This window comes from Silene latifolia, chromosome 7, assembly GCF_048544455.1.
Source record: "Silene latifolia isolate original U9 population chromosome 7, ASM4854445v1, whole genome shotgun sequence".
NCBI lineage: Eukaryota > Viridiplantae > Streptophyta > Magnoliopsida > Caryophyllales > Caryophyllaceae > Silene > Silene latifolia.
Window position 1 is genome coordinate 91428563 of NC_133532.1, and position 23359 is coordinate 91451921.

Sequence of the window (23359 nt, forward strand, 5' to 3'; positions counted from 1 at the left end):
AGTGTCTTCTGGTGCAAGTTCGGTATCCTTTGGATGCCTCTTACCTCTCGAACGAGGTCTTTCCGGCGATTTCTCGCTTAAACGAGCACTAGCAGGCTCTCGAATAAGCTTCCCGTCATCAATATCTCTCGATCGAGCAATGTGCTCACTCGATCGAGCAGACTCCTCATCAAAATCAGTCGATCGAGTAACATTACCACTCGATCGACCATCCTCAATTTCCTGTTCACTCGATCGAGCAGAGCAACCACTCGATCGAGGGCTTTCCTCGCCATTTTCACTCGATCGAACACCAGCTTTCAGTCGATCGAGCAATTCCTTTGTCGTGAGCCCTTTTTTCTTGGCAGAACACTGTTCATCATCAGTTACAGCTATCTTCGGGTCTGATTTCTTCACTTCTGGTCCCTCATAAGAAAGACCGCTTCTCAATTCGATCAGGTTTACCGTCTCATATGGGTTCTTCTCATTTTGAGTCGGTAATTGACCCGGCTTCCTCGAGGATTGATTTGCAGCAAGTTGGGCAACTTGAGTCTCAAGTGCCTTATGTGACGCGATTTCTTTGTTGATTTTGTTGATCATTCAATTTGCAATTGCTTCGATATGGCTTGCACCATAGACTTCAGTTCACTCATTTCACTCACCCCACTAGAGGATGATGCACCTTGGTTAGGAGGGTTGAAGGATGGAGGCTTCTGATAGCCTTGTTGCTTCTGGTGTGTAGGAATGTATGGTTGCTGCGTTGGAGGAGCCGTGGGGTTTAGCACGTTCTGATTGCTCCACCTCAAATTGGGATGGATATTCGGCTCGTAGTAACTGTTGTTCTGCCTGTAATGTTGAAAGGCAGCGCATTGCTCAAAAGGACTGGGACAATGATCTGAGACATGTCCCTCTCCACCGCATCTCCTACGAGACGAAAGGACCGTCATCACAAAGATTAACCTGGTACATGCCCCCCTTAGAAACCCCTCCTAGCTCATACTTGTCAAACCTTGCAGTGAGGGCTTCAAGTGCCACGACAGAAGTAGATTCGGCGGCTCTTCTTTGGTTTCCTCTCGAGTTCCCATATTCAGCTTTATGGGTGGCCAGATCATCAATGATCTTCCACCCCTTGGTAGCTCCCAAGTTTTCAAAGAAAACGGCCATTGCGTGACATCTAAAACGGCCCTGTGATCATCATATAAACCATTATAAAAATGGTTGCACAAGCTCCATTTTTCGATCCCATGGTGCGGTATGGTGCGCACTAGCTTCTTGAATCGAACCCATGCCTCGTGGAAAGTCTCATCAGGCCCTTGTTTAAAGCTCGTTATCTGAGCTCTAATGGCGATAGTCTTTGAAGCGGAGAAATACTTCTTGTAAAACGCCAAAGCTAGCGAATTCCAGTCAGTTATCCCCTCACCGCCTGGTCCAAATCCCTATACCACTCCCTTGCAAAGATCGCGAGAGTGAAAATGAACATGGTTTCTTTCACTTGGTCGAGTCACGCCGATTGGTGGAGACATGGAACTGCAATAATCAATGAATATTTCCATGTGCTTGGCTGCATCTTCATTTGCAGCTCCTCCAAATAGATTCCTCTCGACCAAATTTATAAGGGACGGCTTTGGCTCAAATTTTCTTGCCTCCCCTGGTAACGTGAATCCTTTGTAGAGATTCGCTGCTGTAGGTTCAGAGTGACTAGCAATGGTCGCTTCTTCGGCCATCTCAGGAACGTCTGGAAAAGTGACGGTTTCAACTAATGAGGTAGAAACTGGAGAAGACGGTGGGTTGTCCTCGAACAGTTCGTTCTCGTAGTAATTGGAACGAGAACTGGACTCTTCCTCTAACTGTTGATCTTGAAACAATCTCCTCTTTACGTGCAGAGATCTTTCAATCTCAGGATCGAATGGTAGTAGTGGACCACCTTGCGACCTGCGCATAAGAGGAAACTACAACAGAAAATGAGAATAGTCCAAGGAACGGGTGTCCCTTAGACCGAAAAAGGATTAAAACGAAACAACTAATAAAATTGAACAATTGCCTCCCCGGCAACGGCGCCAAAATTTGACAAGGCTATCGCAACCCTATCAAAGATAAAACCTAACGGTCTCAACTAAATGTAGCAGAGGCAGTCGAGAATCGAATCCACAGGGAGGAAATATAATTGTAGCTGTCTATTCTAATCCTATGGTAACAATTGGGGGGGTTGATTAAAATTGATTCTAAACTAAGAGTAATAAAAGCAGTAAATTACGATTTAACTATCAAGAAGAGAGGGACATGTCGGGATTTCGGTTCACTACGGTAGTCCAACAACTCAGCAGTAAATGACTCAGACGAACTGATGTGAGACGGATGTTAGAAGGTCCTTTCGGTCCACTTCCTACCCTAAAATACCACTAACTTAACTTTCGTCCTCATTAGGGCAGTCTACTGTTTATAGCAGGCCTATTTAGTCCAATCTTTCGATCCAGGATTAATTGTAGCCAGTTTAATGGATGACATAGAAGCGTGCACTCAACTAGGTCGGGAATTACAGTTAAATTGCTATAGTGACAGGGTCTCTTAATCAATTCGTCCAATTCATTTACTACGTCGTCATTTTTCTACCGCAGATTCCCTAATCCCAACATTAAGGGGGTTTAGCTACTCATGTCGGTAATTAAACTAACAGCAGATAAATTTCCAGCAGAGAACATAATGAATAAATGATAAAACGTAACAATGGAAATTAGGGCAAAGAGAAATGATAACATAAACGAGAAATTAAAGCAACAAGTAATTCTTATTAATAAAGAGGAGGGAGGAATTACAATCCAAGCAAATTCCGGCGTAAAGACACGAAATCCAATGAAGCAATCCCTAAAATAAGAGTAGCAGTAGAAAGTAAAAGCAACGTAGCAAAGGTAGCAGTCGTTTTCTAGTGTAAAAGCTTAGATACCTTAACCTAATTAACTTAGGTTTAAATAGAAAAAGAACTAAGGTTTGCGGAAATAAACAACACACGGACTAATTAAAAGCCCATGCCCGTGAAAACCTCTCGATCGAGTGGATTAAACCACTCGATCGACCAACATCTCAGCAGAAGTCCCTCGATCGACCAACTTCTTAGCAGAAGTCCCTCGATCGACCAACTTCTTACTCGATCGAGGACTTGGTCATGTGCAGCTTACTCGATCGACTAAGGGATAGCTCGATCGAGCATCAGGGGGTCTAGAAACCACTCGATCGACCAACAAACAACTCGATCGAGTACTTTTATCTTCAATTCAGCTCACGTCTTCACCCAAGTGCCTCGTAGTGCGTGCCACGACGCTTCCAAATGCAGTATCTCACTCTGGGACAACTCCGTCTCCTCTAAATGCATGCAAAAAGGACGAAAAGGGGTATGGTTCCACCACTTTCGCGATCATTCCTACAAAAAGGACAAAATACACCAAAGTAGCCAATTCGGGGCAAAATACTATAAAAATAGTATAGAAATGCATAGAAATACGTGCTGAAATAGGCTAAAAAGACTATACATTAAGCACGTATCATGTCCTTATTTATTATTTTTTCTTTTATATAACAATACTAGTCAGGCGAGTTGTTTGAGTTAGATCACCCTACACATAAATCCCTGGCTGGAAGTTCTTATTCAATAAAATCCATGTCAAAACAGTGCCCATTCCCTTTTTATTGACAAAATATGATATAAGTGGAACATGGTTGCATGGTTTCAAGGGTCACCTTGGAATAAACGGTAGCCAAGGAGTTATCACACCACAAGGTACTCTTGACTAGGCCTTAGTCCATGGGTCAAAGGATACTAGCATGACACATCCTTGGGTGTTTTAGAGGTATTCTAATGAGCAAAGTCTCAAGAAGAAAAAGTATTTACAAGGGCCTTATATACACTTGTCAAGCATCCCAAATAGATGTTTTCACAAAATCTTTCCTAAAATGCAACTACATGCCATGATGCAACTAACATATATACAACTCTAATGCATATGCTTCTATCAACTAGTATGCCATATAAACTAAATGCAACTCCTAGAATTACATTGGTTTGTACCGCATCAAATAAAAAGAAGCCACATAGTCATTAACATAGAGAGGAAAAAGGAGGTTTGGAAAGATCATACCATGCGGTCTTCATATTCCTCATGCCCCGGATGTGGCGTAGTCGATCCAGTGTGATAAGAGTGACAAACAAACACAAGTATATACAATATACAGTTCTACACTACAAAGAAATGAACATGTTTTTGGATTTTTAAATTTTCAAATTTTTATGGTTTTTGTTTTTATGAAATGAAATAACATATTTTTGTGTTTTTCGAAATTTTTCAATTTTTATCATTTTTTATTTTAAATGTTAAGTTAGAATTTCCCATCCCCACACTAGTATGGGCATTGTCCTCAATGGCCAATACGATAGGAAATTATGCAATTCAAGCTATATGAAAATGCATGATTTCTACATTAGTATGCAAACTATATGACATATGTATAAGTGATGCAATCTAATCTATCATATATGATGCATGCTTTTGATTGATTGGAGAGCCAATTTAAATTGACTCGAATTCCTTGTGTGTGAACTTCCCCAAACCAATCAAAACACTATTTCTAGTGTCAAAATAGGGAAGTTCATGCACAAGGTAAGGATGCAATGCATGAATTCTAATTGTCATTGTGGATTTTGCAAACGGGAACAATATATGAGACACCTCAATGGAACCGAGGTGGGAGTCCTTTAAATGGTGCCAGGACTCCAAACTACCTGCAGTGTAAACACTATGGATAGGCAATAATGCAGCCTGGTTTGCAGGATGCTTTAACAATACCAAATGACCCTGTAACATTCTGAATTTTTGTGACAAATAAGAATTAATATGGATCTGGAACTGTGCCAATTCTCATGAATTTAGAAGGACTCTAAGTATTTTTAAACTTAACTGAAGCAGCCTGAAACCCTGAGTTTACAGACAGCTGACCTGACTGAGTTTAAGACTTTTTAAGATAATGACAGGATATAGTTAAGACCTTAAATTTCCACAGAAGATTCACAGGAAACTTAAGATTATAACTTAGCAATTTTCAGACAAAAATCCATCGTTAAACACAGGATTAAAGCTTGAACTTGCTCAACATAATTAAACTGAACCACAGATCGACACAGGTTCAACTTAATGGTGCCAAACTGACTTTGATCAATTAACCACAGACATCATAGGTTAATCACCAGGCCAGGGTTCCAAATTATAGTTTAAACACAAGTTTGAAAGAAATGAGAGAAGTCTCAAGGCTAATTTTCATTCAAAAATAATCTGCTTGAAATAAATGAGACACAGGTCCTTATATAGGCCTTGTCTTTACAATACAATTTGAAACCCAAGCATCCAATGGTCCAGAATTAATCTAAGATGAGTAAAAAAACATAAATTATCTTACAAACTGGTAAATAAAGTGAACAAGTGAAAATAAAAGTAAATGGGTAAAACAGACTGAAAATAAAGCATTGTTGCTGGCCGTCACTGTCACTTGTCTTCTTCTACACAGTTTGCTATTTATTTGGTGGCTAGTTGAAGTCAAGGCTTCTTGTTGTTGTATTGTGGAAGGCTTTGTGGAAATTCCGCAACAACCCTTTACAAGGAGCCTCACAAATGCCTCACCAAATAAGGAAATGTTGCTTTATGCTTTAACTCCAACATGTGACTGCTTTGCTTTCCTGTTGCTGAAATTTCTGCTGAATCACATTGCATTTTCAGGATGACTGGTGTGGATGCTTAGGGTCCCTTGCTTGGGCTTTTAATTGAGACTCCTTTCAGCTGGCCATGGTGGAACCTGAAAGCTTGAACTTGTGAACCTCTTGACAAGCATCTCTGGTGGTGTAGTGGGTGTTGTCTGGTCCTGGCCAGTGGGTTGGTCAAGATTAGGAGCCCCTGATCCAGCTCCTGCTGCAGCCTCCCCTTCTTGAAAAGGGCTTGACCTCAAGCCTGGCCCCTCTTCATCATCAGACTCACCATAGTAAGGACTCGGGTCTCCTATATTGAATGTTCTATGCACCCCATAGTCACCAGGAAGGTCTATCTTGTAAGCATTTGGGCCAATTTTCTCAATGACTTCGAAAGGACCCTCTGCCCTAGGCATTAGCTTGTTCTTTCTCTTAGCAGGGAACCTTTCCTTCCTTAGGTAGATCCATACAAGGTCACCTGGCATGAATTCTTTCTTCTGTTTGGGACTATTGGCCTATTTCTTTTAACTGTCATTGGCCTTCTTAATTTTTCTCTTGACAGTTTCATGGAGCTTCAACATCTGTCCCACCCTCTTCTTAGAATCATAGTTCATTTCTTCCTTAGGTACATTTGAAATATCTAAGGGCATCGGAGGATTGATCCCATAAACCACTTCAAATAGACTGTGACCAGTTGCAGATGAAGGAGCTCTGTTGAAAGCAAACTCAGCTTGTGGCAGTTTCAAATCCCAGTCTTTCAAAGACTTGCTAACAATGCACCTCAATATCCTTCCCCGGGTTTTGTTAGTGACCTCAATTTGGCCATCTGTTTGTGGGTGGTGGTGTTGGAAATCTATATCTCATTACTTAACATATTCATATATGTTTTAATTAATTTAGTCATAAAATTAATTACAAATCTTATGCATGCAAACTTAATAACAAAAGATGAGAAAATCGTTTTCTCACCAACAAATTTTCGGTCATATTGGGCACCAACAAGATCTCCTTCTTGTTAGTTCTTGAGCTTTCCATGAATATAAGGATGATCCTCCAAAATCCCAAAATAGAGATTCTCCTCTTGATTGCACCCAAGATTATCCCTTATCTCCACTAAATAATATTAGCTAGATATTAGTTTAGTAGTTTACCTTAAAATTGATTACTAACACTCATATATTACACTAATAATTTTAGTAATCTCTATGAACAATTTCAATCAAAATCTCATGTTTTTGATGAAGGAAAAAGATGAACATGAGAGAGAGAGAGTTTGCATGTATTTTTAATGGTTGATTGTATATGAAAATATAAGAACAAAACTCCCTTAAGGAGAAAATGACCACCGGTTTTGGTGAGGAAAAGGGGCCAATATATGGTCCTTCACTTTTCTTTTGTTCTTTTCTATATCTTAGACTTGTAAGACTAGGTGTAGGTTATGTATCATTAGCTTATTTTATCTCATAAAATAATTCACCCACTAACACCCTTTACACTCTTATTTCGGTCCATCTATATAAAATGGACTACCATTTTATTTTGTCAATTGTCACACAATATGTCACATGTAGTATGATACATGTTATTAATTAATTTAATGCATATTTATCACATAAATATCATTTCATGAATTAATTAAATTACATACAACAAATTGACTAGTGATACTTGATCACATAAATAAAATGGGTCATATAATTATAATTCACAACTTCTTGTAATTATAATTAACCATTCATTCTTATCTCTATTGTTTCTCAAACAATAAATAATTTTATTAACAAAGCATTTTATTACTAAAATAAATCTCATTTACTCCCATTATTGTTCTCTCTCACAAATTGAATTGTTCAATTTTAAGGAATTGATCAGCTTGTATCGTCATACAATTAATCAACTTTACAGATAAGGGCATCATCCTTTAGGTGTGACCTTAAGGGATCAACTGACCACCACCGTCCCACGACAGTAACGTCAAACTCTAGCAAGCCAATCGTTACCGATTAATGTTGGTCAGTTGACTATATAATTGAATCATCCCTTACGTATTCTTAAAATGAGATTAAACATGTGATCAATATGATCGACAATTGTGATCGCATTATTGTCGGGGACACTTACTCCAACAATATCCCACTTGTCCTCGACAAGTGTGCTTCACCAATTCTCTTGTCCTATTACTATCTCCCACTCAATGCAAGGTGTCTTTCGGGTCGTACTTGCAAGTGATCATATCGAGAGTGGTTTCCTCGATTTGGAGAATAACTGATTGACCGGAATTTATCTACCATAGATACCTTCCGAGCGTGGCCACACATTTCTAGTTCATTACTCCTCGAGTGGCCCTGAGATATTGTTTTAACCCTGACAAAGGGGTGGACAATTCCTATCGCACTTATTCCCTTCGACTAGCCACAACCATCATAACCCAAAATATGCCCATTTGACCCCATTTACGAAGGTCGTAGTAACATAAATCAAAGCTAATCTGAAACTGTGCCATCTTAGGCGAACAGTCTTTAGTCAAAAGAATCGACTCATTAGAATACTATAGTAGCTCTCGCCACGACCAGGCTATATAAATTTGTCAGAACTCTATAAGCGGTCACTGCCCGACAGAGTGTTCCTAACAGTCTGCCTATGTGATTGACTAGTCATCTCACATGACTCTATGGCACTTGAACTTGCCATCAATCGCATCACACTCTAGTCACTTCGAGACGTCACCTCATACAAGTGACTATGGGCGAATACTATGTTAATCCGGGTTCACTTTAACGGGGTTCAATATTGTCTCTACAACCCGTTTGGAAGTAACAAAGTGTAATAAAAGAGTTTTTAAAGTAAAACTCGAACGACAAATGCGATTATCACATATAAATAGTCAATGCGTGATTACTACTTCATATTCTATAATCCAGTTTGATCTTGAATGTAGTTGTTCATCTCAATTTAATTGAAATGACATGACTCATCATGTTAAGCCTATGAGAAGGCTTTGGTTAGTAGGATTTATCAACTTCTTGTACCTTACTCAACCTTACTACATACTCGTTTTCCTTTGTAATGTATACATTTGTATTACAAAACTTTCTAAGTACGTATCGAGATCCAATCAAGACATAGGCCTTCTAGCCTTGGAATAGCTCCCACTGTTTTCACAGTGTGCGGGACTCATCCCTCTCGCACATCTCATGATTGCAAGTGTACTCAATTTCCGTTGTAATTTTTTTCTCGTTGTTCTTTATTGCTTAGAACGATTCTAACAAGTCCATTTCTTAATTAACATAGCCATAATGGTATCTTAACCATCCTGATGTGTTTTGATTATGGTTTTGGCAGAAACCATGCCCAATCTCAAATGTCAATTGTCATTTGTGTAACACCCTTACACAAAATTGCATCAAAAACACTTATCTTTCCATCCTTAATGCTTCTACAAGCACTTAAGGGTAATCAATATGGCTACTTGGTAATTACTTAAATTCGATTTTGAAACAATTCATCATACTCAAAGTATATGAAATGTTGTACATCATTTCCTATTTAATTGATTCGGCAGCGGAAGCAAATGGAGTCAATCAAATATGTTCAACTTGATTGAACTAGTCATGAATCTTATCAACATAAGAATTCTTATTTGACGCTAATATCATGTAGATTTATCTTCATAAATCCGGATATTAAAGATGTATTATAATACTCCATAAGTCTTAAATCATTCCCAATGATCAATGTGACATCCACATATAAGACTAATTAAAATTTCCGTAACTCCCACTAAACTTCATGTATAAACACAACTTCTCAACCTATTGAGAAACGTTTTATCACATGATCAAAACATTGATTCCAACTCATTGATGTCCTACTTAAGATCCTCTCTTAAGTTTCACATTATCTTAGGATGACAAGAATCTACAAAACTCAAGACATGTATTGAATACATTCCTTCTAATTGAAGAAGTGGGTTTTAGATTCACTTGCTATATGTATATCATCATAATGGAACAATCCCTAAGAAGATCCAAATAGACTTAAGCTTTTCAACCAGTGCAAAACCCTTTGCAACCAATCAAGCTTTGAAATCTCTCTTTATTAGTGCAAAACCCTTTGTCACTAATCAAGTCTTTTTGTTTCGGATTTTCATGGCTCTAAGCCTTGTATTGAGTTGTGACTTAAACACTCTCATGTAAGTCATATGTTCATTACTTTCCAGAAGTAATCAACTTGAATCAAACAATTAATTTGTAAGTTGTAAGCTCTTTACTTTAAGCTCTTTACTTTCTTAAAAGTAACACTAATTCATCATCTTCAACAAGTGATGGCTTTAACCTCCTAGGTTTTGAAGAAACAACGTCTTACACAAAACGTCTCATGTAGCCAAGAAAGACCAGTTTCTTGCGACATAACATTCTTTGTGGCATTCTTTGTGGCTCTTGATGCGTGTATTTTATATAAGGTTTTTACCTCATTTTTACACGCATTTCTGTACTTTTTATGTAGCATCTAGCTACAAATACCCCCGAATATTCTACTTTGGTTCGTTTTATGTAATTTGCAAGAATTAACCAAAGAGGAGCTAAATCGAGCCTTAATTCATCCCATTTGCATGCATTTATGGAGAACGAGGAGCCGGAGCTTGGAAATCTAACATTTGGAAGACGCGTGAGCTGGATTCGGGAAGCATTTCAAGGTTTAACGTGCTTAAACAGCTCGATCGAGTGATTTATTACTCGATCGAATGCTTTATATGCTCCAAGTTGCTCGATCGAGCAGTCCAAGTTTATACAAGATAAGACATTGCAAGAAGTACTCGATCGAGTGGTTTAATTCCACTCGATCGAGAGGTTTTGTGCTCAGTTGCTCGATCGAGTGGTTTAATTCCACTCGATCGAGTGGTTTATCCTGTTATTGTCTATTTTCCGCCTAATTTCGTATGGGCTTTTGTAATTAGTCCATAGATTAGGTTTAGATGGATATTTTTCGTATAAGACTAGAGGAGTGAAGAACATAACTCCTCTCTCTACTCTCCCCTTCTGTTCGACACTCTTAATTCTTTTATACATTTTTACTCTATACTTTGCTACTCGGATTTGGATTACGATTGGTACTATCATTCTTCTTTAATTTTTTAATTATAATTATTATTGTTATTGTATTGTTGTTCTTCCCTACTATTTAATCTCTACCTTATTCGATTTTTATTGGTTTGCTATAATGTTTAGTGTTAATCATTTATATGTTGTTATTGTCAATTCGATGATGAGGCGTAGCTAATTCCTTTAATATGTTAGGATTAGGGAAACCGTGGTAGAAACATGTTAGGATCGACATGATTAGATTAGCCTTGCGACAAGAATTGTATTAAGCAATATAATTGTGTTTAGGTTGAATGAATGCATGCGGGAGACCGATTAATTAGTTACCCCACCGGATCGAAAGATTGGAAAGGAAGGCTTGCTTAATTACAATAGGTGACACCTAATTAGGCGAAAGCTAAGTTAGGAAGACCCTAAGGCGATTAGAGACCGAAAGGGTATAATCGTAGGTTTAAGGACCGAAAGGTGATGACCTCGCTCTTCTTATCAATAATTTAATCGACTCATTGATCCGATAGTGTAATCGCCACGGTAGACCGACTCTAGCATATTTCTCTCTTTTATCTGATTTACCCCTGTTTTTCTTCCTTATTTTCTCTACTTTATTTCTCTTCCTTACTCTCATTAGTTTAGAATCAATCATTTAAAACCCCCCATTTTGGTTACCGAGACGAACTTAGACAAAGCTGACATCTTCCCATCTCCCTGTGGAGATCGACCCGACTTCCCTACCTATATTAGTTAGAGCCAGTTGGTATTTTTGACAGGTTTACGACTAACGTGTCAAATTTTGGCGCCGTTGCCGGGGAGGTGGCGCAATTTTGTTGCTTTAATTAAGTTTGTTTCTCATCTCAGGGAATTTATTCCTTGAGGCTGATCTCATTTCAGCAAAGTTTTGATTAGTTTTGCAGGTTGTTCGTTTGCTTTGTAAGCCTATTTGCCAGAATGCCTGAATTACAGGTTTGTTCAATTACTGAGCATATAGAGCCATGTGGTAGATGTGGCATGGAAAGGCATGACCCTATTGGGTGCATGGAAAGTGTAGAGTGCGTCCTTGCTTATCAGAAGTACAAGCAAGGAGTTCCTTTTTCTCAGCTGTATGAAGAAATAAAGAATGTCTCTACTCCTTCTACGCCAGCGCCGCAACCGGTTTCTCCTTCTGCAAATGAAGAAATTGCTGAATTAAAGTCCTTTGTGATGAGCATATCACAACAGTTTGATGAGAAGTGCAATAGGAAAGAAACAGTCATAGCGGAATTGAGAGAACAAGTCGCGCAGTTAACACTCGCGAAAGACCAAGCCCAACTTCTACCGACATGCAATCCAGTTAGAGTGATGAATCTCCAAGTTGGCCTTACTCAAGAGGGGCCAAAAGTACCAGAAGACGGGGTTTTGATAGCTGACGATGCCTCGGAGGATGATATAGATGAGTTTTTAGAAGAACTACTAGCTGCATGCAATGCAGACACTCGATCGAGTGAAAAATAAACTCGATCGAGTGAATCAATTCATCCTATCACTCGATCGAGTAGTGCACTGATTGACGATGGTCGATCGAGTGATATTCTTACTCGATCGACTAAATTTGCTGAAGAACTCACTCGATCGAGTGATAAAAACGCTCGATCGAGCAAATCAGAAAAGGACATCGCTCGATCGAGTAAGGAAAATGGTCGATCGAGTATATTGCAATGTGAAACCACTCGATCGAGTGGTAATTGAGCTCGATCGAGTACCAGAAGTGGCGGAGATCCTATTTTACTATCTAATTCCGCTACCGTGTCATTTTCCCCTGCTGCGGAGATGTCACGCATTGATAAAGGTAAAGAGAAAGTTGCGGGTCCACTCATTGCTACCAGAGTGCCCTTCCCAGGTCGTCTGAAGGACGCAAAGATCGAGCGACAGTACGGTAAGTTTGTGGACGTTGTGAAGAACCTCCAGGTAACTGTCCCTTTTTCCGAACTTGTTACTCAGGTACCTACTTACGCTAAGTTTATGAAAGATATTGTGACGCGTAAGAGAAATTTAAGTGAATTTGAGACGATTACATTTATGGAAGAGTCTAGTAATTTGCTTTTAAATAAGGGTACACCTAAAATTAAAGACCCGGGCAGCTTTTCTATTACCTGTATTATAGGCAACGTGGTCATTGATCAGGCTCTTTGTGATTTAGGAGCCAGTGTTAGCGTCATGCCCCTTTCTTGTCTGCAAGAAACTGAACATGAGTCATTTTAAAGTGACTAACATTACCCTACAGATGGCTGTTAGATCTGTTAGGAAGCTTTTAGGTGTCTTAGAGGACGTGCCTGTGAAAATAGGCAAGCTCTTTATCCCAGTAGATTTCATTGTTTTAGATATAGATGAGGACACCCGGATCCCAATTATCTTAGGAAGACCTTTCCTTTGTACACCTGGGGCTGTTATTGATGTCAGACAAGGGCGTTTGACTCTTGCAGTAGGGGATGACGCGATCACTTTCAGTCTGCCTAGTACTTTGGCTCGACCAATGATAGAGGATACTTGCTATTCGGTTGATATTATTGACGAGTCTATTTATGACTTCTGGTCGGGTTCTTTTATGAAGGACCCACTAGAAGCTCTTATGATTTTCGATGAGTGTGCAGATAGCCCAGACGACGATGACGCTGTGTTGGATTTGCTTGTTGATGATTTAGATGAGCGTGAGGGAGAGCAAGTGGAACAGATGATTAGCACTTTTTGCTCCATTGAGGTAAAGGTACCGGAACGTAAGCCTCTTCCCTCTCATCTAAAATATGTTTTGTTAGACGATACTGAGCAATATCCAGTCATTGTTAGTGCTAAGCTGGATAATGATCACCGACTTCTCTCGTTAGGTACTTAAGAAAAAAAACAGAAAGCAATGGGTTATTCACTGGACGACATCAAGGGGATTAGTCCCGATGTTTGTATGCACAAGATAGAGCTGGAGGAAGATCACAAACCTTGCAGACAGGGTCAGCGTCGGCTGAACCAGAAGATGCAGGATGTTGTGATGGCTTAGGTAATGAAGCTGCTAGACGCAGGTATTATTTATTCTGTCGGTAATTCTAAATGGGTGAGTCTAGTACAGGTGGTCCCGAAGAAAGGAGGGAAACTGTAGTTAAGAATGATAAGGATGAATTAATACCTACTCGAGTAGTGACTGGTTGGCGGATGTGTATAGATTACAGACAGCTTAATGCCGCCACCAAGAAAGATCACTTTCCCCTTCCTTTTATTGATCAAATGGTAGAAAGGTTAGCTTCTCATAAATTTTTATGCTATTTAGACGGGTATTCAGGGATCTTTCAGATCCCATTCACCTGATTTATCAAGCTAAGACTACATTTACTTGTCCTCAGGGCGTGTTTGCTTATCGCAGGATGCCTTTTGGTTTATGTAATGCCCCTGCCACCTTTCAAAGGTGTATGATGGGGATATTTTTAGAGTATATTGAGTCTATTATGGAAGTTTTTATGGACGATTTCAGTGTTTATGGAAGTGATTTTTCTAACTGTCTATCTAACCTTGATAAAGTGTTGCAGTGCTGCATTAAGGTTAATCTTGTGCTTAACTGGGAGAAGTGCCACTTCATGGTCAACGAGGGAGTTGTCTTAGGGCACTTAGTTTCTGATAGGGGAATAGAAGTTGATAAAGCAAAGGTGGAAGTGATTCAGCAATTACCAACCCCTGTTAATGTTAAGGGGGTGAGGAGTTTCCTTGGTCACGCCGGCTTTTATCGCCGGTTTATCAAGGACTTCTCAAAAATTGCTAAACCACTTACACAGCTGCTACTTAAGGATGCCCCTTTCGTGTTTATTGATGAGTGTCTTTCTGCTTTTCACGGGTTAAAGCGAGGCTTTAGTCTCTGCGCCGATCATACAACCTCCCGAGGACTTGCCGTTTGAGATAATGTGTGATGCCGGTGACTATGCACTAGGAGCGGTCTTGGGCCAAAGGAAAGATAAAGCTTTGAACGCGATTTACTATGCGAGCCGAACTCGGATGAGGCTCAAGTGAAGTACACTACCATCGAAAAAGAGCCGCTAGTGTAGTTTATGCCTTAGAGAAGTTTCGTTCTTATTTAGTTGGGTCGGAGTTCTTGTCTTTACTGACCATGCAGCTTTGAGGCATCTTCTTGCTAAGAAGGAGGCTAAACCACGGCTATTGAGATGGATACTCCTTCTTCAGGAGTTTGATTTGCGATCAAGGATAAGAAAGGAGCCGAGAACGTTGTAGGCGATCACTTGTCGCGATGATCGATGCGACAAGAAGGGGAATATTCTCTACCTATTGATGACTCTTTCCCTGACGATACTTTAATTGCTCTTATATCATCTATTGTTAACCAAGAACCTTGGTATGCGGATATAGCTAACTTCGTTGTCGGTGGCAAGTGCCGCCGACCTTTCTCATCGCCAGAGGAAGCGTTTTCTGTATAACGCTAAGCAGTATTCCTGGGATGATCCTTATTTGTTTAAGGAATGTGCAGACGGTCTCTACAGACGGTGTATTCCGCAGTGGGAGGCCAAAGTAGTCCTAGAAGGCTGTCACTCCTCTTCCTATGGTGGTCACCACGGTCCATCGCGCACCGTAGCTAAGGTACTTCAGTCTGGTTTTTTCTGGCCTTCTTTGTTTGCTGATGCTAAGTCTTTTGTTTCAGCTTGTGATGCTTGCCAACGATCAGGGAACATTTCAAAGAGACATGAGATGCCACAAAACGGCATCTTAGAGGTTGAGGGTTTCGATGTCTAGGGCATTGATTTCCAAGGACCGTTCCCGTCTAGTAAAGGTAACAGGTACATCTTAGTGGCTGTAGATTACGTGTCCAAATGGGTTGAGGCAATTGCTTAACCCCATTGTGATGCCAAGACCGTGAAAAAAATGTTCAAAAAGGTCATATTTCCCCGATTTGGTGTCCCTAGGGTCGTCATTAGTGATGGGGGAATGCACTTTAAGGAGAAGAAACTAACCTCTATTCTGTCTAAAGTCGGTGTCCAACACCGGCGTGGTTTGGGGTATCATCCCCAAACTAGTGGTCAGGTTGAAGTCTCTAACCGCGAGTTGAAAGAGATCTTGTCTAAGGTAGTTTCTAAATCACGGAAGGACTGGAGTCTTAAGTTAGAGGACACATTATGGGCTTACAGAACTGCCTTTAAGACACCAATTGGTGCATCACCTTATAGGTTAGTTTATGGGAAATCATGTCACTTACCTGTTGAGTTGGAATGTAAGGCTTGGTGGGCAATTCGTGAGCTTAACTTTGATTCTAAGTTGTGTGGTCAGAATCGTCTTTTGCAGCTAGATGAGTTGGAAGAATTTAGGCTGAATGCCTATGATAGCTCGCGCATTTACAAAGAAAAGACGAAGAGATGGCATGACAAGAGAATTCTACCTCGGGAGTTCCACGTTGGGCAAAAGGTCTTTCTTTGTTTAATGCCCGATTGAGATTGTTTCCTGGCAAGCTGAAGTCTAGGTGGAGTGGTCCTTATACGGTGACAGCTGTTACCAAATTTGGATCCGTGGAGCTCGAAGATTCCGAAGGTCATAGGTTCAAGGTGAATGGCCAATATGTGAAGCATTACCACGAGGCGACTGAAGCAGGACAATCGTGTTGAAGTCTTGTACTTTGACGAGCTAGACGCGCCAGTTAATTGATGCTAGAAAGGTCGTGCGGGACCTCATAAACCAGCGCTCTCCGGGAGGCAGCCCGGACTGTTTTATTGTACTTTTGTTGGACTTTTTATTTTTCTTTAGCTTTTTGTTGAACTTTAGACGCTGTTTTACGAACTCTTTATGCTTTTCTTGCTTTGAAATGCGTATTTTGCAGGTTGCTTCACTCGATCGAGTAGTTTTCTACTCGATCGAGCGCTTTTTGGGATAATTTTCACTCGATCGAGTGATATTCTTACTCGATCGACCAAAGCAGAAATCACTTTTACTCGATCGACTGGTTTTCCACTCGATCGAGTCCTTCCATTTACCAGTTTACTCGATCGAGCTGTTCCAAGTTGCTCGATCGAGCAGTTTGTCTTCCGGCAGCTATTTTACGTCTATGGAGCTACTGCTTGACTTTCCTTGACCTCCCATGTTCATGGTCGGTTTGGGGAGGTCCCTCCTTATGACGTTTTGTAAGTTTTCCGACTCCACCTCTCCTTTTCTCTTTAGTTTGCATTTCTTTCCCTATTTTTGGTACAATGAGGGCATTGTACGGTTTGGTTTGGGGAGGTATGCATCCATATCTATGTCTGTCTGCATGTTTTCTTGCATTTTCGCTTGCACGTTTAATTATTTTCGCATGCATTGTTGTTTTAATTATTTCAAAAAAAAAACAATCACAAAAATTCAAAAATTTAGAAAAAAAATTTCAAAAATTCAAAAAATTCATGTTTAATTTGAGTCGGAACGTTTGAACCTTGACGCTACATTGAATCCTTACTTGAGCCTTGCATATTCTTGACATTTAGTTGGCATGATTATGTGCATGATCTACGAGTTTTTGTTTCTCTCTTATCTGAACGAATAGACTTGATTCATCATATCGGCAGGCTACATTACATTCTGAAGTTAGAGCTTCATAAACCTGTGACATTCATGACCGGTTTCATTTAGGATGTGAGTAGTACTCCTTTTGAGGCATGTAACATCAATCTGCATAAGTATGAGTCTAGTCTTCTTAATACATGTATGCATTCGGTCTATGGATGGTGACACATGTTAGGAGAGGCAGTTCCCTTTATTTCATTCTACCCATGAGCCCCACATAGCCAAATTGCCTTTTTGTCCTATCAGCTACTTTCTAATACTTCCTGCCCTAGCCGAGCTAGTGACGAGTAGTTGTTGGAATGTTTTATTGCAATATGGTTATTTTATCTGATTTCAGAAGATGGTGGAAGAACTGAAGGGAATGAAAGAAAAAGAATTGTTGGATGAAAAAAAACTGAAACGAAAAAGAAAAAAAATAAGAGAACGGAAAATGGAAATAAGAAAAAGAATGAAAAATCATATGGATGAGAAAAAAAAAAGAAATTGTATAATGATTTTTACTCCCACGTTTTACTTATATCTTATGGGGAGTTGATGATCTGTTTTGGTGTTTCGTAAGTAGAGTGCATGGTTTTTGCACCGTTTCATCTTGATTATATTGAGTACGAATTGGGATGCAGTTTATTTTTGGATTCGTTGTTGCTAGCCTGGCTATTAACTCCACATATCCAAATTCATCTTAGCCCCTTCTTACCCATTACCTCACTTACCCAAATGTAAGTCCTCGGCATGTGTCTTGGTCATTAGTATGGTTGGAATGAATATGTACGGTTGTAGAGACTTTATTCATGTTAACTGCATGCATGTTCTTATAGGTCGAGTTAGGCGAGTGTCTTTACTTCTTTCTATCTTTCACATATATACTCACCTTGTGCCCAATTTTGAGTGATGAGCGACCCGTGAGAGTCTGATATCTTATGAGTCTTGCAAGGTCGATGGTTCAGTATGTTTGAAACATTGATTTAATTCGTTTGCACTTCTCTTCTGCCACTTTGTCATTTTGTTGCATTAAACTGGTTCTAGTGGGTGATTTGTAGCTGATGTGTTGGTTCCGTTCCACTGTTGTTTCTTAGTTACATTCATATTTTGCTTGGGGACAAGCAAAGGTTTGGTTTGGGGAGGTTTGATGCGTGTATTTTATATAAGGTTTTTACCTCATTTTTACACGCATTTCTGTACTTTTTATGTAGCATCTAGCTACAAATACCCCCGAATATTCTACTTTGGTTCGTTTTATGTAATTTGCAGGAATTAACCAAAGAGGAGCTAAATCGAGCCTTAATTCGTCCCATTTGCATGCATTTATGGAGAACGAGGAGCCGGAGCTTGGAAATCTAACATTTGGAAGACGCGTGAGCTGGATTCGGGAAGCATTTCAAGGTTTAACGTGCTTAAACAGCTAGATCGAGTGATTTATTACTCGATCGAATGCTTTATATGCTCCAAGTTGCTCGATCGAGCAGTCCAAGTTTATACAAGATAAGACATTGCAAGAAGTACTCGATCGAGTGGTTTAATTCCACTCGATCGAGAGGTTTTGTGCTCAGTTGCTCGATCGAGTGGTTTAATTCCACTCGATCGAGTGGTTTATCCTGCTATTGTCTATTTTCCGCCTAATTTCGTATGGGCTTTTGTAATTAGTCCATAGATTAGGTTTAGATGGATATTTTTCGTATAAGACTAGAAAAGTGAAGAACGTAACTCCTCTCTCTGCTCTCCCCTTCTGTTCGACACTCTTAATTCTTTTATACATTTTTACTCTATACTTTGCTACTCGGATTTGGATTACGATTGGTACCATCATTCTTCTTTAATCTTTTAATTATAATTATTATTGTTATTGTATTGTTGTTCTTCCCTATTATTTCATCTCTACCTTATTCGATTTTTAATAGTTTGCTATAATGTTTAGTGTTAATTATTTATATGTTGTTATTGTCAATTCGATGATGAGGCATAGCTAATTACTTTAATATGTTAGGATTAGGGAAACCGTGGTAGAAACATGTTAGGATCGACATGATTAGATTAGCCTTGCGACAAGAATTGTATTAAGCAATATAATTGTGTTTAGGTTGAATGAATGCATGCAGGAGACCGATTAATTAGTTACCCCCGACCTGGATCGAAAGATTGGAAGGGAAGGCTTGCTTAATTACAATAGGTGACACCTAATTAGGGCGAAAGCTAAGTTAGGAAGACCCTAGGGCGATTATAGACCGAAAGGGTATAATCGTAGGTTTAAGGACCGAAAGGTGACGACCTCGCTCTTCTTATCAATAATTTAATCGACTCAGTTGATCCGATAGTGTAACTGCCACGGTAGACCGACTCCTAGCATATTTCTCTCTTTTATCTGATTTACCCCTGTTTTTCTTCCTTATTTTCTCTACTTTATTTCTCTTCCTTACTCTCATTAGTTTAGAATCAATCATTTAAAACTCCCCATTTTGGTTACCGAGACGAACTTAGACAAAGCTGACATCTTCCCATCTCCCTTTGGAGATCGACCCGACTTCCCTAGCTATATTAGTTAGAGCCAGTTGGTATTTTTGACAGGTTTACGACTGCGTGTCAGCTCTTGAATAATTTCTCCCACTCTGTCTTCTAGAAATAAACTTGTATTTTAGAAAGACAGCTTCACGAGCCGCAAACCCGTCGTACTCGTGATAATTGAAAGGGAAAAATGAGCATTTGTTTCTTGTGAAAACATACAAACATGGTACCCTACCATTTCATATCTCATATGATTTATTTTAGATTTAGTGGAAAAATAACTTACACAAAATATAAAATCCCCAAAAGGGTCAAGTAACTCAAGGTAACTTGATTGAAGTCCAAACCACATCGAATAGCGTTTAAATTCTTTATCCAACCACACATTATCCCATAATGTATGCTAAAAGAGATTAACTTGTGATACTATATCACATTTCCTTTGGCTTATATCAAAGTCTTCACTTTGATAATCCCATCGCGATTAAATCGTGATTCCTTGAACTCTTTGAAATTCTTCAAAAATTTCTCTATTTATCTTATTAAGTGAACACATTAGCGTCAACTAAAATCGTTGATAAAAGTAAATGATCAACCTATTCTGTATCAATGATTTATATTCTCGATCTCCTTTTCAACCAAAAGGCACGAGACATCTTGCTTTGAATACAAGATACGCATATACCATAAGATCTAATGGTTTCAAGAGTACTCGATAACTCTTTGCGTTCATCATTCCAGAATCTTAGGTTTGATCTTGGGTTACCAATTTGAGTCTTGCATCATCTTCATGATATATTATTCGAGTTTGGTTTAGAATATGATCACCTTGATAATGGGCTAGCCATACATCAAATCATGGTGTATAGGGTCAGAAAAGTGAAACCTATTTTTTGTATCTTAACAAGTTCATATTCTTATTTAGAGTTTATTCACTTAATAGTCACAATTAAGTACAACTCTATGTTGGAGTAGTGTCCTCCACAATAAGTGCGTTTACATATTAAATCTCGTAAAAGGAATATCGGGGATTTATTTTATTTATTTGTCAGCTGATCGTCGTTAATCGGTAATGATTGGGTGACTAGAGTTTGACATTACCTTCGTGTGTGTGACGGTGATCATCGTGATGATCCCTTTAGGTCACACCTATAGGATGACGCCCAAATAGAATAAATTAATTGTTTGTATGAGATACGAGATAATTAATTCCTTGTATTATTTGACTCTTAGTTAGTCACATAAATGTATTATTTGATGACGGGTTACGAACTCGGGACAAAGAGATTTATTATTTAATTATGAGATATTTAAATAATAAATGATTAGAATTTATTAATTAATTGTTAATTAATTAATTTTATACGATATGTGTATATGTTTTGAGGTGGAATTAATTAGCTATTAAATTTTACAAGAGGTTATAAAATTAGCTAAATGGGTTAATATTGACACTGTAACACCCCCATACTCCAAGTGCCTTACCAGGACCACTCAGGTATAAGGATGCCACCATCTCGGTTACCCGAGGCATGATATTCATAAGACAATAACGAAACAACTTTAAAAGTAAATAAAGTCTAAAGTGATTACATAGCAATTCCAAACTGATAAAAAGAAATACAAGATTCTCAGACGGTCTACTGCTAAAACTATAAAAGCTATAAAACATCGTCGACACGAAGACTTCTAACTACCACGTGATGACTCATCCCACTATCCCATACGCGTCATATCATACACCTGCTCAATAACCGCTCACCACCCCGAATGGATCACCACGCTTTAAAACATTTAAACGGGTCGTACTAATCACACAACTCAATATATATCAACAATAAGATAAATAAGACGGCTTAACCGTCACACACACAACCACACCAATTCCAACAATCTCAATCAACGATCGTCTCTTGGACCCCCGCCAGGTGGGGGACCGCAGCCGCACCCACCAAATCCCCGCTCCTCATAATGAGCGATAACCCTGTCCTTTAATGTGCACATCCCCTTCCGTGGCGGGTTCCACGAAGGGCGAAACTAGGGCGTGAAGCCACTCCCGCAAGTGACCCCACTCAGGTAGGACACGCCTCGAGAACCAGAGACAAACAATCACAATCAACAAACCGTCACAATACAATTACTATATTATTCAATCAACCACAACACATCAACAATCATCCCATTATGGGACTAATACTGAGTAGGAAATCCTACCTGGAACAGCAACACAATCAGACGGTCTCAACAGCTGTATCACAAATCCTTTTCTACGAATCCTCCTCATAACATATAATCACATAATTACTAACCATCACAAAACTAACACAAACCCCCAATCCCAAAATTAGGGTTTAACGAAACTTGACGAAATGCTATAAAATTGGTATGTAGATCTTACCCTCGACGCAAGGATCACAAAGGTATAAAGAACGATGGAATCCGACCTCTCAAGCTCCGGGATTTGTCAACAACACGGATGAATGCGAAGAACGTAACTTGAATCTCCCTTTTAATGTTATTAGGTTTGTAAAAGTGTATTATGAAAGTGACGAAAAGATTTATATATTAATCCGTGTTATTAACAAAACCCGTCAAATTATCACCCGCTAACCGAGCTACTCGATCGAGTAGCTAAAGTACTCGATCGAGTGCCCCCTTACTCGATCGAGTATCCTAGTTACTCGATCGAGTACCCAACAGGTCAGAAACTATTTTAAAACGCAACTCACCCTTACTCGATAGAGTAAGGCCTACTCGATAGAGTACCCAAAGACTCATAAATACGGAGTATTACAGTCTTCCCTCCTTAAAAAGAACTTCGTCCCTGAAGTTCAACCCATACATAAAAACAAACATACTAACTCGGTCAAGACGCAACAAAGCTACTAAGAACTCAAAACAAAACCCCAACTTACAGAACATGAAACCATGAACTCTTAACACCAACTCTACCAACTACATCATAAACTCTCCCGACACTAACTCCATACATAACCAACTACATAAAGATCAAACGGAATGTTACATTCTACCACCCTTAAAAGGAACTTCGTCCTCGAAGTTTACTTACAGTCATAAACATCATCATGCCACTATCAAAACTCTCGAACTCCTAAACATCACACTACTACAAGCACGGCCATGGCCTTTTAACAACATCAACCACAAAACAAATCCCTCCTTTACGCTATGCTAACACTCTACTTCCAATTATTTTACAACATGCACAACCATGAAACTCACTTTTAACGCATCCTACTCCTCTTAAGACAAATGTTACGTCCCCGTAACTCACTAATACTAAATCCTTAATTAAATCATCTCATCATCCTCATCACCACCACATGTCAAAGATAACCGCCTATAACCTCATTTCTATAACTGTTCCTATTTCCAAGGTTTTCTTACTTAAACAGTTCTCATACTTCAATTCACTCTGCACTCCTTCTAACTAATACTGCAAAACCCTTAGCATAACCAACACTCCAACTCTTCCACATTACTTTATGAA